Raw genomic sequence first — 12513 nt, 5'->3', positions numbered from 1 at the left:
GTGATAAATTTGGCATTATCTTTGCCATGTTTTAACCAAAAAAAAAAAAACTGGGCTAAAATTCGACTATCCATGACAAAATCTGCAAAATATTTGGCCCAGCAAATGTTGAAAACTAACACATGAAGGGATAAAACAATGTCAAACAAATGTCATCCTTATAGCTGACAACCGTTTGGTTGTTGTGATTTTAGAATATTATATTTTTTTATATTATATTTAGTATATTTATATTATATCTCAGGAGCCCCCCTCCCCATCAAAGGAGACATTCCCAGTGTGTTTTGCTGGAGAGGGGAGGAGCTTCCATAATCGAAGGCTGCTGAAATCAGGTTTAGCCAGAATGGAGTGGGGTGAGCATTAGCGACTGAGTGGGGTAAAATAAAATCGACTGTTGACCTCATTTCACACACCTGGAAATTATCTGCCCTTGTTCTTCTGGGGTTAAAAACCCGGCACTGAATACATTCTCTCTCTTATACCACTGCTATCATGACGATCATAATGGACTAAGTATCCACCCTGTACCCCCTGCATTAGCCCCTTTAGAAGTTTATATCTTTAACCCCATCTTGAATGCATAGATATAAGTAACCCTTTGATTTCTATATATGGACAGTTGGTGTTAGGTATATACACAAGCGGACATGCCAACTTGGGTACAAATATAGCTGTATGTAGTAGACTGTAGACTTTTGGTGTGTAATAAATATTAGTACACGTTTTTGTTTCGTTCATACATATATAGCATATTAACAGAAAGCCTTAAGGAGTCACTAAATTGCATAGTAAAGTGCAACAATATTAATGTCAGACTTCAATAGAGATGTAGGAGCCCCCCTAATATTTTGGGGGGATTCAGCCTTATTTCACCAACGTTCCGAATTTGGTCAGTATTTTACCTCAGTATTTGTAAGCCAAAACCAGGAGTGGAACAGAGGAATAGTATAATAAAAACACATCACCACTTCTGTATTTATCACCCACTCCTGGTTTTGGCTTACAAATAGTGATGAGCAAATACATTTGGCATTATTCATTACTCGCACGAATAGTACGGTATTCGAGCTATTCGTTACTGGGCGAGTAATTAAGTATTCACCTTGGTATAGTGACCCTTGCCAATCACAGTAATGCATATTTGGTGTGACATTACTGTAATTGGCTGGCCTTTCAGTTTCATAGGGACTATTTAAAGGCTGCTGGCACCATTTTGTGCACATTGCAGCCTGAATCACCATAGGGAGAGTGTAGTTTCAGCATAGGGAAAGTGAAAGAAGCGCAGTGACAGTGATAGAAAGTTATTGTGAGCGTTATTTATTCAAAAAAGCTCTTTTAAGAGCTGAAGACTAGAGATGAGCAGAAACAAACGCATGAACAACACCTTAGAACGGCCCCAAATGCTGCCAAAACACATCAAATAAGGGACAAATACCAGGAAAGTTACCTCAATTCACCCACAGTACAAATTGCAGCATGGAACTGCAGCAATCCGCTAGGCTTGAGGTATCGGGGTCTGGGACAGCATTTACAGATTTCCAATAAACGTCACAGTAAGATGAGGTGGGAGAGGGATCGGTATAGGGCCCCTTTGCTGGGAGCCCTGATAACACAAGAAACACCTCTACCTGCTTTCATGCTGAGCCACATTCAGGTGGCATAAATATCAGTTTTATAGACTGCCATTGTCAGAAAAATTTAAGGATAGTAACACTTGAGTACAAGGAAGTGGAGGCCTGACGGTATCAGAGGCCTACTGCTACAGGCAACATAGTAACATAGTAACATAGTTATTAAGGTGGAAGGAAGACTTTAAGTCCATCTAGTTCAACCCATAGACTAACCTAACATGCCCTAACATGTTGATCCAGAGGAAGGCAAAAAAAAACCATGTGGCAAAGAGTAAGCTCCACATTGGGGAAAAAAATTCCTTCCCGACTCCACATACGGCAATCAGACTTGTTCCCTGGATCAATGCCCTATCAAGGAATCTAGTGTATATACCCTGTAACATTATACTTTTCCAGAAAGGTATCCAGTCCCCTCTTAAATTTAAGTAATGAATCACTCATTACAACATCATACGGCAGAGAGTTCCATAGTCTCACTGCTCTTACAGTAAAGAACCCGCATCTATTGCTATGCTTAAACCTTTTTTCCTCCAGACGTAGAGGATGCCCCCTTGTCCCTGTCTCAGGTCTATGATTAAAAAGATCATCAGAAAGGTCTTTGTACTGTCCCCTCATATATTTATACATTAAAATAAGATCACCCCTTAGTCTTCGTTTTTCCAAACTAAATAGCCCCAAGTGTAATAACCTATCTTGGTATTGCAGACCCCCCAGTCCTCTAATAACCTTGGTCGCTCTTCTCTGCACCCGCTCTAGTTCAGCTATGTCTTTCTTATACACTGGAGAACAGAACTGTGCACAGTATTCTAAGTGTGGTCGAACTAGTGACTTGTATAGAGGTAAAATGATGTTCTCCTCATGAGCATCTATGCCTCTTTTAATGCATCCCATTATTTTATTTGCCTTTGTAGCAGCTGCCTGACACTGGCCGCTGAATATGAGTTTGTCATCCACCCATACACCCAGGTCTTTTTCATTGACGGTTTTGCCCAGAGTTTTAGAATTAAGCACATAGTTATTCATCTTATTACTTTTACCCAAGTGCATGACCTTACATTTATCCCCATTAAAGCTCATTTGCCATTTATCAGCCCAAGCTTCTAATTTACATAAATCATCCTGTAATATAAAATTGTCCTCCTCTGTATTGATTACCCTGCAGAGTTTAGTGTCATCTGCAAACATTGGAATTCTACTCTGAATGCCCCCTACAAGGTCATTAATAAATATGTTAAAAAGAAGAGGGCCCAATACTGACCCCTGTGGTACCCCACTGCTAACCGCGACCCAGTCCGAGTGTGCTCCATTAATAACCACCCTTTGTTTCCTATCCCTGAGCCAGCTCTCAACCCACTCACACATATTTTCCCCTATCCCCATTATTCTCATTCTATGTATCAACCTTTTGTGTGGCACCGTATCAAAAGCTTTTGAAAAGTCCATATACACTACGTCCACTGGGTTCCCTTGGTCCAGTCCGGAACTTACTACTTCGTAGAAGCTGATCAAATTAGTCTGACATGAACGGTCCCTAGTAAACCCGTGCTGATACTGGGTCATGAGGTTATTCCTCTTCAGATACTCCAGCATAGCATCCCTTAGAATGCCCTCCAGGATTTTACCCACAGTAGAGGTTAAGCTTACTGGCCTATAATTACAGAGTTCAGTTTTTGTCCCCTTTTTGAATATTGGCACCACATTTGCTATACGCCAGTCCTGTGGTACAGACCCTGTTATTATGGAGTCTTTAAAGATTAAAAATAATGGTCTATCAATGACTGTACTTAGTTCCTGCAGTACTCGGGGGTGTATCCCATCCGGGCCCGGAGATTTGTCAATTTTAGTGATTTTTAGAAGCCGCCATACTTCCTGCTGGGTTAAGCAGGTGACATTTAATTACATTTTTATCACTAGTCATTTTGTCTGCCATGGGATTTTCTTGTGTAAATACTGATGAAAAAAAGTAATTTAGCATATTGGCTTTTTCCTCCTCCTCCTCCACCATTTCACCCAGGCTATTTTTAAGAGGGGGGGGGGGGGGGGGCAACACTATCATTTTTTAGTTTCTTACTATTTATGTAGTTAAAGGATATTTTGGGATTAATTTTACTCTCTCTGGCAATGAGTCTCTCTGTCTCAATTTTTGCTGCCTTGATTTGCTTTTTACAGAATTTATTAAATTTTTTGTATTTATTTAATGCCTCATCACTACCTACTTCCTTTAATTCTTTAAATGCTTTCTTTTTGTCACTTATTGCGCCCCTTACAGCTCTATTTAGCCATATTGGTTTCCTCCTATTTCTAGTATGTTTATTCCCATACGGTATGTACTGTGCACAGGTCCTATCCAGGATGCCAAGAAACATCTCCCATTTTCTTTGTGTATTTTTATGTCTCAGGATATTGTCCCAGTTAATTGCACCAAGATCCTCTCTCATCCGTTGGAAATTTGCCCTCCTGAAGTTTAGTGTCCTTGTAATCCCTCTATTACACATCTTATTAAAGGATACATGAAAACTTATTATTTTGTGATCACTATTCCCTAAGTGACCCCCAACTCTTATATTTGATATGCGGTCTGGCCTGTTGGTTAATATTAGGTCTAGCAGTGCCCCCCTTCATGTTGGGTCCTGAACCAGTTGTGAAAGGTAATTGTCTCTCATAGTTGTCAAAAACCAATTACCTTTGCTGGAACTGCAGGTGTATGTTCCCCAATCTATTTCAGGGTAGTTGAAGTCCCCCATAATAATGACTTCTCCTTGAGTCGCAGCTTCATCTATTTGCTTTACGAGGATATTCTCCATTGCTTCCATTATTTTTGGAGATTTACAACAAACCCCTATCAGTAATTTATTATTTTTCCCCCTCCCCTTATCTCCACCCATAGGGACTCTACATTTTCATTAAATTCACCTATATTATCACGCAGGATGGGTTTTAAGGATGATTTTACATACAGACACACCCCTCCCCCTCGCTTATCTGTACGGTCATTTCTGAACAGACTATAGCCCTGCAAGTTAACAGCCCAGTCATGGCTCTCATCCAGCCATGTTTCAGATATCCCCACCATGTCATAATTATGCTCCAACAACATTAATTCTAATTCGTCCATTTTGTTGGCGAGGCTTCTGGCATTAGTATACATTACTTTATGTTCCTCTCTGTACCTCTATTCTTTCTTAAATAATTAACTGTTCTAACCCCACCCCCATGCCACCGCCACCCCCAACTTCCTTATTTGTGCCCAGGTCTCTATCTGCACTATCTTCCCCTCCTATAAAATGAATACCCTCCCCCAATCCCTAGTTTAAACACTCCTCCAACCTTCTAGCCATTTTCTCCCCCAGCACAGCTGCACCTTCCCCATTGAGATGCAGCCCGTCCCTAGCGTAGAGCCTGTAGCCAACTGAGAAGTCAGCCCAGTTCTGCAGGAACCCAAACCCGTCCTTCCTACACCAATTTTTGAGCCACTTATTAACCTCCCTAATCTCCCGTTGCCTCTCTGGCGTGGCACGTGTGTTATGATTTTCCCAATGGCAGGGAAATCAAAATAACAACGGACTAGCTCTCGGGTGATGGGAACTAAAGTGACCGTGACCTGAACCTGACACAACACTGGAAGTAGCCGGGGAGTGTTTCCTACGATGCCCTAGACACCACGCGCCAGCCAGAGATCTAACTACCCCTATCAGAGGAATATACAGGCCTGCCTTACCTCCAGAGATGAACCCCAAAAGGAGATAGCAGCCCCCCACAGATATTGACGGTGAGTCAAGAGGAAAAGACATACGTAGGATGAACAGCAGAGTTAGCACAGTGAGGTCCGCTTACTAGATAGCAGAAGTACAGGAAAAGAGTCACTTCACGGTCAACTTCAAAACACTACTCAAAAACACCATCCTGAAATTACTTTAAAACTCCAGTGACAACTCATGCCACTGGAGTGGCAATTTCAGTCCGCGAGAGCTTCCAGCTACAGAGAGTCACATTGCAAATAGCTGGACAAAACTAGCATTAACTAGAAACAAAATTCAACTTAGCTGAACAGGATCTTGAGGCAGGAGAATGCAACAGAATGCTACTGATACATTGTTGGCCGGCATCGGACCAGCAGCCAAGCAGCCTTAAATAGGAAACTCCCCTAATGGGTGTCAACAGGTGATCAAGGATAGAAGAAGGCAAATAAATGGCACTACCATAAAACACCAACGGGGGAGCCCACAAACAGAATTCACAACAGTACCCCCCCCTTAAGGAGGGGGCACCGAACCCTCACCAGAACCACCAGGGCGATCTGGATGAGCACTATGAAATGCACGAACCAAATCAGGAGCATGAACATCAGATGCTGTCACCCAAGAATTATCCTCCTGACCATAGCCTTTCCACTTAACCAGATACTGAAGTTTCCGTCTGGAAACACGGGAGTCCAAGATCTTTTCCACCACATACTCCAACTCACCCTCAACCAGCACAGGAGCAGGAGGATCAGCAGACGGAACAACCGGCACCTCATACCTCCGCAACAATGACCGATGAAAAACATTATGAATAGTAAAAGATGCTGGGAGGTCCAAACGAAAGGACACAGGATTGAGAACCTCCAGAATCCTATAAGGGCCGATAAACCGAGGCTTAAACTTAGGAGACGAGACCTTCATAGGAACAAATCGAGAAGACAACCAAACCAGGTCCCCAACACAAAGACGAGGACCGACACGCCGATGATGATTAGTGAACTGTTGAGTCTTCTCCTGGGACAACTTCAGATTGTCCACAACCTGTCCCCAAATCTGATGCATTCTATCAACCACAGCATCTACTCCAGGACAATCCGAAGACTCCAATTGACCGGACGAAAAGCGAGGGTGAAACCCTGAATTACAAAAAAATGGAGAAACCAAAGTGGCAGAACTGGCCCGATTGTTAAGGGCAAACTCTGCCAATGGCAAAAAATCAAGCCAATCGTCCTGATCAGCGGACACAAAACACCTCAAGTAAGTCTCCAAGGTCTGATTAGTACGCTCAGTCTGGCCATTAGTCTGAGGATGGAATGCAGACGAAAAAGACAAGTCGATGCCCATCCTGGCACAGAACGCCCGCCAAAATCTAGACACAAACTGAGTACCCCTGTCAGACACTATATTCTCAGGAATACCATGCAAACGCACAACATTCTGAAAAAATAGAGGGACCAGCTCAGAGGAGGAGGGCAATTTGGGCAAAGGTACCAAGTGAACCATCTTGGAAAAACGGTCACACACCACCCAGATGACGGACATCCTACGAGAAACAGGAAGGTCAGAAATAAAGTCCATAGAGATGTGCGTCCAAGGCCTCTTAGGAATAGGCAAGGGCAACAACAGCCCGCTGGCCCGGGAACAGCAGGGCTTAGCCCGAGCACAAACATCACAAGACTGCACAAAAATACGTACATCTCGAGACAAGGAAGGCCACCAGAAGGACCTAGACACCAGATCCCTGGTGCCAAAAATTCCAGGATGACCTGCCAACGCGGAAGAGTGAACCTCCGAAATAACTCTACTGGTCCAGTCATCAGGGACAAACAGTCTACCAGGCGGACAGCGATCAGGCCTATCCACCTGAAACTCCTGCAAAGAGCGCCGCAGGTCTGGGGAGACAGCTGACAATATCACCCCATCCTTCAGGATGCCAGTAGGTTCGGAATCCCCAGGCGAGTCAGGCTCAAAACTCCTAGAGAGGGCATCCGCCCTCACATTCTTAGACCCAGGCAGATATGAAACCACAAAGTTAAATCGAGAGAAAAACAACGACCAGCGCGCCTGTCTAGGATTCAGATGCCTGGCTGACTCAAGATAAATTAGATTTTTGTGGTCAGTCAAGACCACCACCTGGTGTCTAGCACCCTCAAGCCAATGACGCCACTCCTCAAATGCCCACTTCATGGCCAAGAGCTCCCGATTTCCAACATCATAATTTCGCTCAGCGGGCGAAAACTTTCAAGAGAAAAACGCACATGGTCTCATCACTGAGCAGTCAGGACCTTTCTGCGACAAAACTGCACCTGCTCCGATCTCGGAAGCATCCACCTCAACCTGGAACGGGAGCGAAACATCAGGCTGGCGCAACACAGGAGCAGAAGAAAAGCGGCGCTTAAGCTCCCGAAAGGCCTCCACAGCCGCAGAGGACCAATTAGCAACATCAGCACCCTTCTTGGTCAAATCAGTCAAAGGTTTAGCAATGGCAGAAAAACCCGCTATGAATCGGCGATAGAAATTAGCAAATCCCAAGAATTTCTGAAGACTCTTTAGAGAAGTAGGTTGTATCCAATCACAAATAGCCTGAACCTTAACAGGGTCCATCTCCATAGATGAAGGGGAAAAAATATATCCCAAAAAGGAAATTCTCTGAACCCCAAAAATACACTTTGAGCCCTTCACAAATAGAGAATTAGCTCGTAAAACCTGAAAAACTCTCCTGACCTGTTGAACATGAGATTCCCAGTCCTCCGAAAAAATCAAAATATCATCCAAATACACAATCATAAATTTATCCAGATATTCACGGAAAATATCGTGCATAAAGGACTGAAAAACGGAAGGGGCATTCGCGAGACCGAAAGGCATTACCAAATACTCAAAATGGCCTTCAGGCGTATTAAATGCGGTCTTCCACTCATCCCCCTGCTTAATCCGCACCAAATTATACGCACCACGTAGATCGATCTTAGTGAACCACTTCGCCCCCTTTATGCGAGCAAAAAGATCAGTCAGTAAAGGTAACGGGTACTGGTATTTAACTGTAATCTTATTCAGAAGTCGATAGTCGATACAAGGTCTCAATGAACCATCCTTTTTACCCACAAAGAAAAACCCTGCCCCCAGTGGAGTCAAAGAGGGGCGAATATGACCCTTTTCCAAAGATTCTCTGATATACTCCCGCATAGCAGTATGTTCAGGTACAGACAAATTAAACAAGCGACCCTTAGGAAATTTACTACCGGGAATCAACTCAATAGCGCAGTCACACTCTCTGTGAGGGGGGAGAGAATCAGTTTTAGGCTCCTGAAAGACATCATAAAAATCTGACAGAAATGCTGGGATCTCAGAGGGAGTAGATGAAGAAATGGGAACCAAAGGTGCATCCCCATGAATCCCCCGACATCCCCAGCTCAGCACAGACATTGATCTCCAGTCCAAGACTGGATTATGAATTTGTAACCATGGTAATCCAAGTACTAATACGTCATGTAGATTATATAACACAAGGAAACGAATAATCTCCTGATGGTCTGGGGAAAGATGCATAGTCACTTGTGTCCAATATTGTGGTTTATTGCTAGCCAAAGGTGTAGAATCAATACCCTTTAAGGGAATAGAAACCTCCAGAGGCTCTAAATCAAACCCACAACGCTTGGCAAAGGACCAATCCATGAGACTCAGAGCGGCGCCAGAATCCACATAAGCATCCACAGTAACAGATGATAAAGTACAAATCAATGTCACGGACAAAAGAAATTTAGACTGCAAGGTACCCATAGAAAAAGATTTATCAACCTTTTTATCAACCTTCTTTATGCGTTTAGAGCATGCTGATATAACATGAGCTGGATCTCCACAATAGAAGCACAACCCATTTTTGCGCCTGTAATTCTGTCGTTCGCCTCTAGACAATACACTATCGCATTGCATATGCTCTGGTGCCTTTTCAGAGGTCACCGCCAAATGATGCACAGGTTTTTGCTCAGAAGATACCGCCATATGGTGCACAGGTTTTTGCTCAGAAGATACCGCCATATGGTGCACAGGTTTTTGCTCAAAAGATACCGCCATATGGTGCACAGATTTTTGCTCAGAAGATACCGCCATATGGTGCACAGATTTGCGCTCCCGTAAACGCCGATCAATCTGGATAGCCAATTTCATGGCATCATTCAGACCTGTAGGCACAGGGAACCCCACCATGACATCCTTCACGGCATCAGAGAGACCTTCTCTGAAATTAGCTGCTAGAGCGCACTCATTCCATTTAGTAAGCACCGACCATTTACGAAATTTTTGGCAGTATATCTCAGCTTCATCTTGCCCTTGGGAAAGAGCTATCAAGGCTTTCTCAGCCAAAATCTCTAAATTAGGTTCTTCATAAAGCAACCCCAAAGCCAGAAAAAACGCATCTACATTTAATAACGCAGGATCCCCTGGCGACAATGCAAATGCCCAACTTTGTGGGTCACCCCGCAATAGAGAAATAACAATTTTAACCTGTTGCGCAGGATCACCAGCAGAGTGAGATTTCAGAGACAAAAACAATTTACAATTCTCTCTGAAATTCAAAAAACGGGATCTGTCTCCGGTAAAAAATTCAGGCATAGGGATCTTAGGTTCAGACATTGGAGCACGTATAACAAAATCTTGTAAGTTCTGGACCTTTGTAGCCAAGAAATTCAGACCTGCAACCAAACTCTGTGGATCCATGATTCAAACAGGTGTAACCAAAGCCATTCAGAGATTAAGAGGAGAGGAAAAAAAAAAAAAAAAGCTGAAGACTGCAGTTTAAGCAAGGAGTACAAATAAGCACTAAGGTGCACTTTCCAAACACAGAAGGAAAAAAAAACCTTTTCATATCCTTTCCTGCTTTAGTGCATAGTTTTAACACATGCGGGCCGGCCAAACTATTATGATTTTCCCAATGGCAGGGAAATCAAAATAACAACGGACTAGCTCTCGGGTGATGGGAACTAAAGTGACCGTGACCTGAACCTGACACAACACTGGAAGTAGCCGGGGAGTGTTTCCTACGATGCCCTAGACACCATGCGCCAGCCGGAGATCTAACTACCCCTATCAGAGGAATATACAGGCCTGCCTTACCTCCAGAGATGAACCCCAAAAGGAGATAGCAGCCCCCCACAGATATTGACGGTGAGTCAAGAGGAAAAGACATACGTAGGATGAACAGCAGAGTTAGCACAGTGAGGTCCGCTTACTAGATAGCAGAAGTACAGGAAAAGAGTCACTTCACGGTCAACTTCAAAACACTACTCACAAACACCATCCTGAAATTACTTTAAAACTCCAGTGACAACTCATGCCACTGGAGTGGCAATTTCAGTCTGCGAGAGCTTCCAGCTACAGAGAGTCACATTGCAAATAGCTGGACAAAACTAGCATTAACTAGAAACAAAATTCAACTTAGCTGAACAGGATCTTGAGGCAGGAGAATGCAACAGAATGCTACTGATACATTGTTGGCCGGCATCGGACCAGCAGCCAAGCAGCCTTAAATAGGAAACTCCCCTAATGGGTGTCAACAGGTGATCAAGGATAGAAGAAGGCAAATAAATGGCACTACCATAAAACACCACCGGGGGAGCCCACAAACAGAATTCACAACACACGTGGTACAGGCAGTATTTCAGAAAATACCACGTTGGAGGTCCTTGCTTTCAGCTTGCAGCATAATTCCCTGAAATCATCTTTAAGGACCTTCAACCTACCTCTAACTGTCATTTGTGCCAATGTGCACCATGACCGCTGGGTGTTCACCAGCCCCTCCCAGTAATCTGTCCACCCGATCAGCGATGTGTCAGACTGGAGCGCCAGGTAGGCAGCACACCGTTCGACGATCCCTGTCTTTCTGACTGATTGGCCTATCTGTTCCCCTAGTAATTGAGTCCCCCACTACCAGCACCTGTCTGGCCTGCCCTGCTCTCCTATTTCCCTCCTTACTGTAGCAGTCACTCCTCTGGCTTTCAGAGGACATGCCTGGCTGCAGCAGTGCTACCCCTGTACTGGCTGTCATGATCTCAATGGCAAGAGAACATAGCATAAGCATATATAGGAACTAGCTCTTGGAAGATGGGGACTGAGCTGACCATGAACTAAACCTAACGCACAACTAGCAGTGGCCGGGTAGCATGCCTACGTTGATTCTAGATGCCCAGCACCAGCCGGAGGACTAAATAAAACTAGCAGAGGAAAATATTAGTCCTAGCTCACCTCTAGAGAAATACCCCGAAAGGAGACAGAGGCCCCCCACATGTATTGGCGGTGAGTTGAGATGAAATAACAAACGTAGTATGAAAATAGGTTTAGCAAATTTGAGGTCCACTTACTACATAGCAGAAGACAGAAAGGACACTTTCATGGTCAGCTGAAAACCCTATCAAAAACACCATCCAGAAATTACTTTAAAACTCTGGCATTAACTCATAACACCAGAGTGGCAATTCCTGTTCACAAGAGCTTTCCAGACACAGTAACGAAACTACAGCTGTGAACTGGAACAAAAATGCAAAAACAAACATGGACAAGAGTCCAACTTATCTAGTAGTTGTCTAGGAGCAGGAACAAGCACAGAGAGGCTTCTGATAACATTGTTGACCGGCAAGCAACTAACAGAGCAGCAAGGTTATATAGCGACTCCCACATCTTGATGGGAACAGGTGAACAGAGAAGATGAAGACACCAGTTCAATTCCACCAGTAGCCACCGGGGGAGCCCAGAATCCAAATTCACAACAGTACCCCCCCCTCAAGGAGGGGGCACCGAACCCTCACCAGAACCACCAGGGCGATCAGGATGGGCCCTATGAAAGGCACGAACCAGATCGGAGGCATGAACATCAGATGCATTCACCCAAGAATTATCCTCCTGGCCGTATCCCTTCCACTTGACCAGATACTGGAGTCTCCGTCTGGAAACACGAGAGTCTAAGATTTTCTCCACAACGTACTCCAACTCACCCTCAACCAACACCGGAGCAGGAGGCTCAACGGAAGGCACAACCGGTACCTCATACCTGCGCAATAATGACCGATGAAAAACGTTATGAATAGAAAAGGACGCAGGGAGGTCCAAACGGAAGGAAACAGGGTTAAGAATCTCCAATATCTTAT

The sequence above is a fragment of the Ranitomeya variabilis genome, chromosome 5, assembly GCF_051348905.1.
Source record: "Ranitomeya variabilis isolate aRanVar5 chromosome 5, aRanVar5.hap1, whole genome shotgun sequence".
In the NCBI taxonomy this organism is placed as follows: domain Eukaryota; kingdom Metazoa; phylum Chordata; class Amphibia; order Anura; family Dendrobatidae; genus Ranitomeya; species Ranitomeya variabilis.
The sequence above is the reverse complement of the archived record's forward strand: the minus strand, read 5'-3'. Positions refer to the sequence as shown.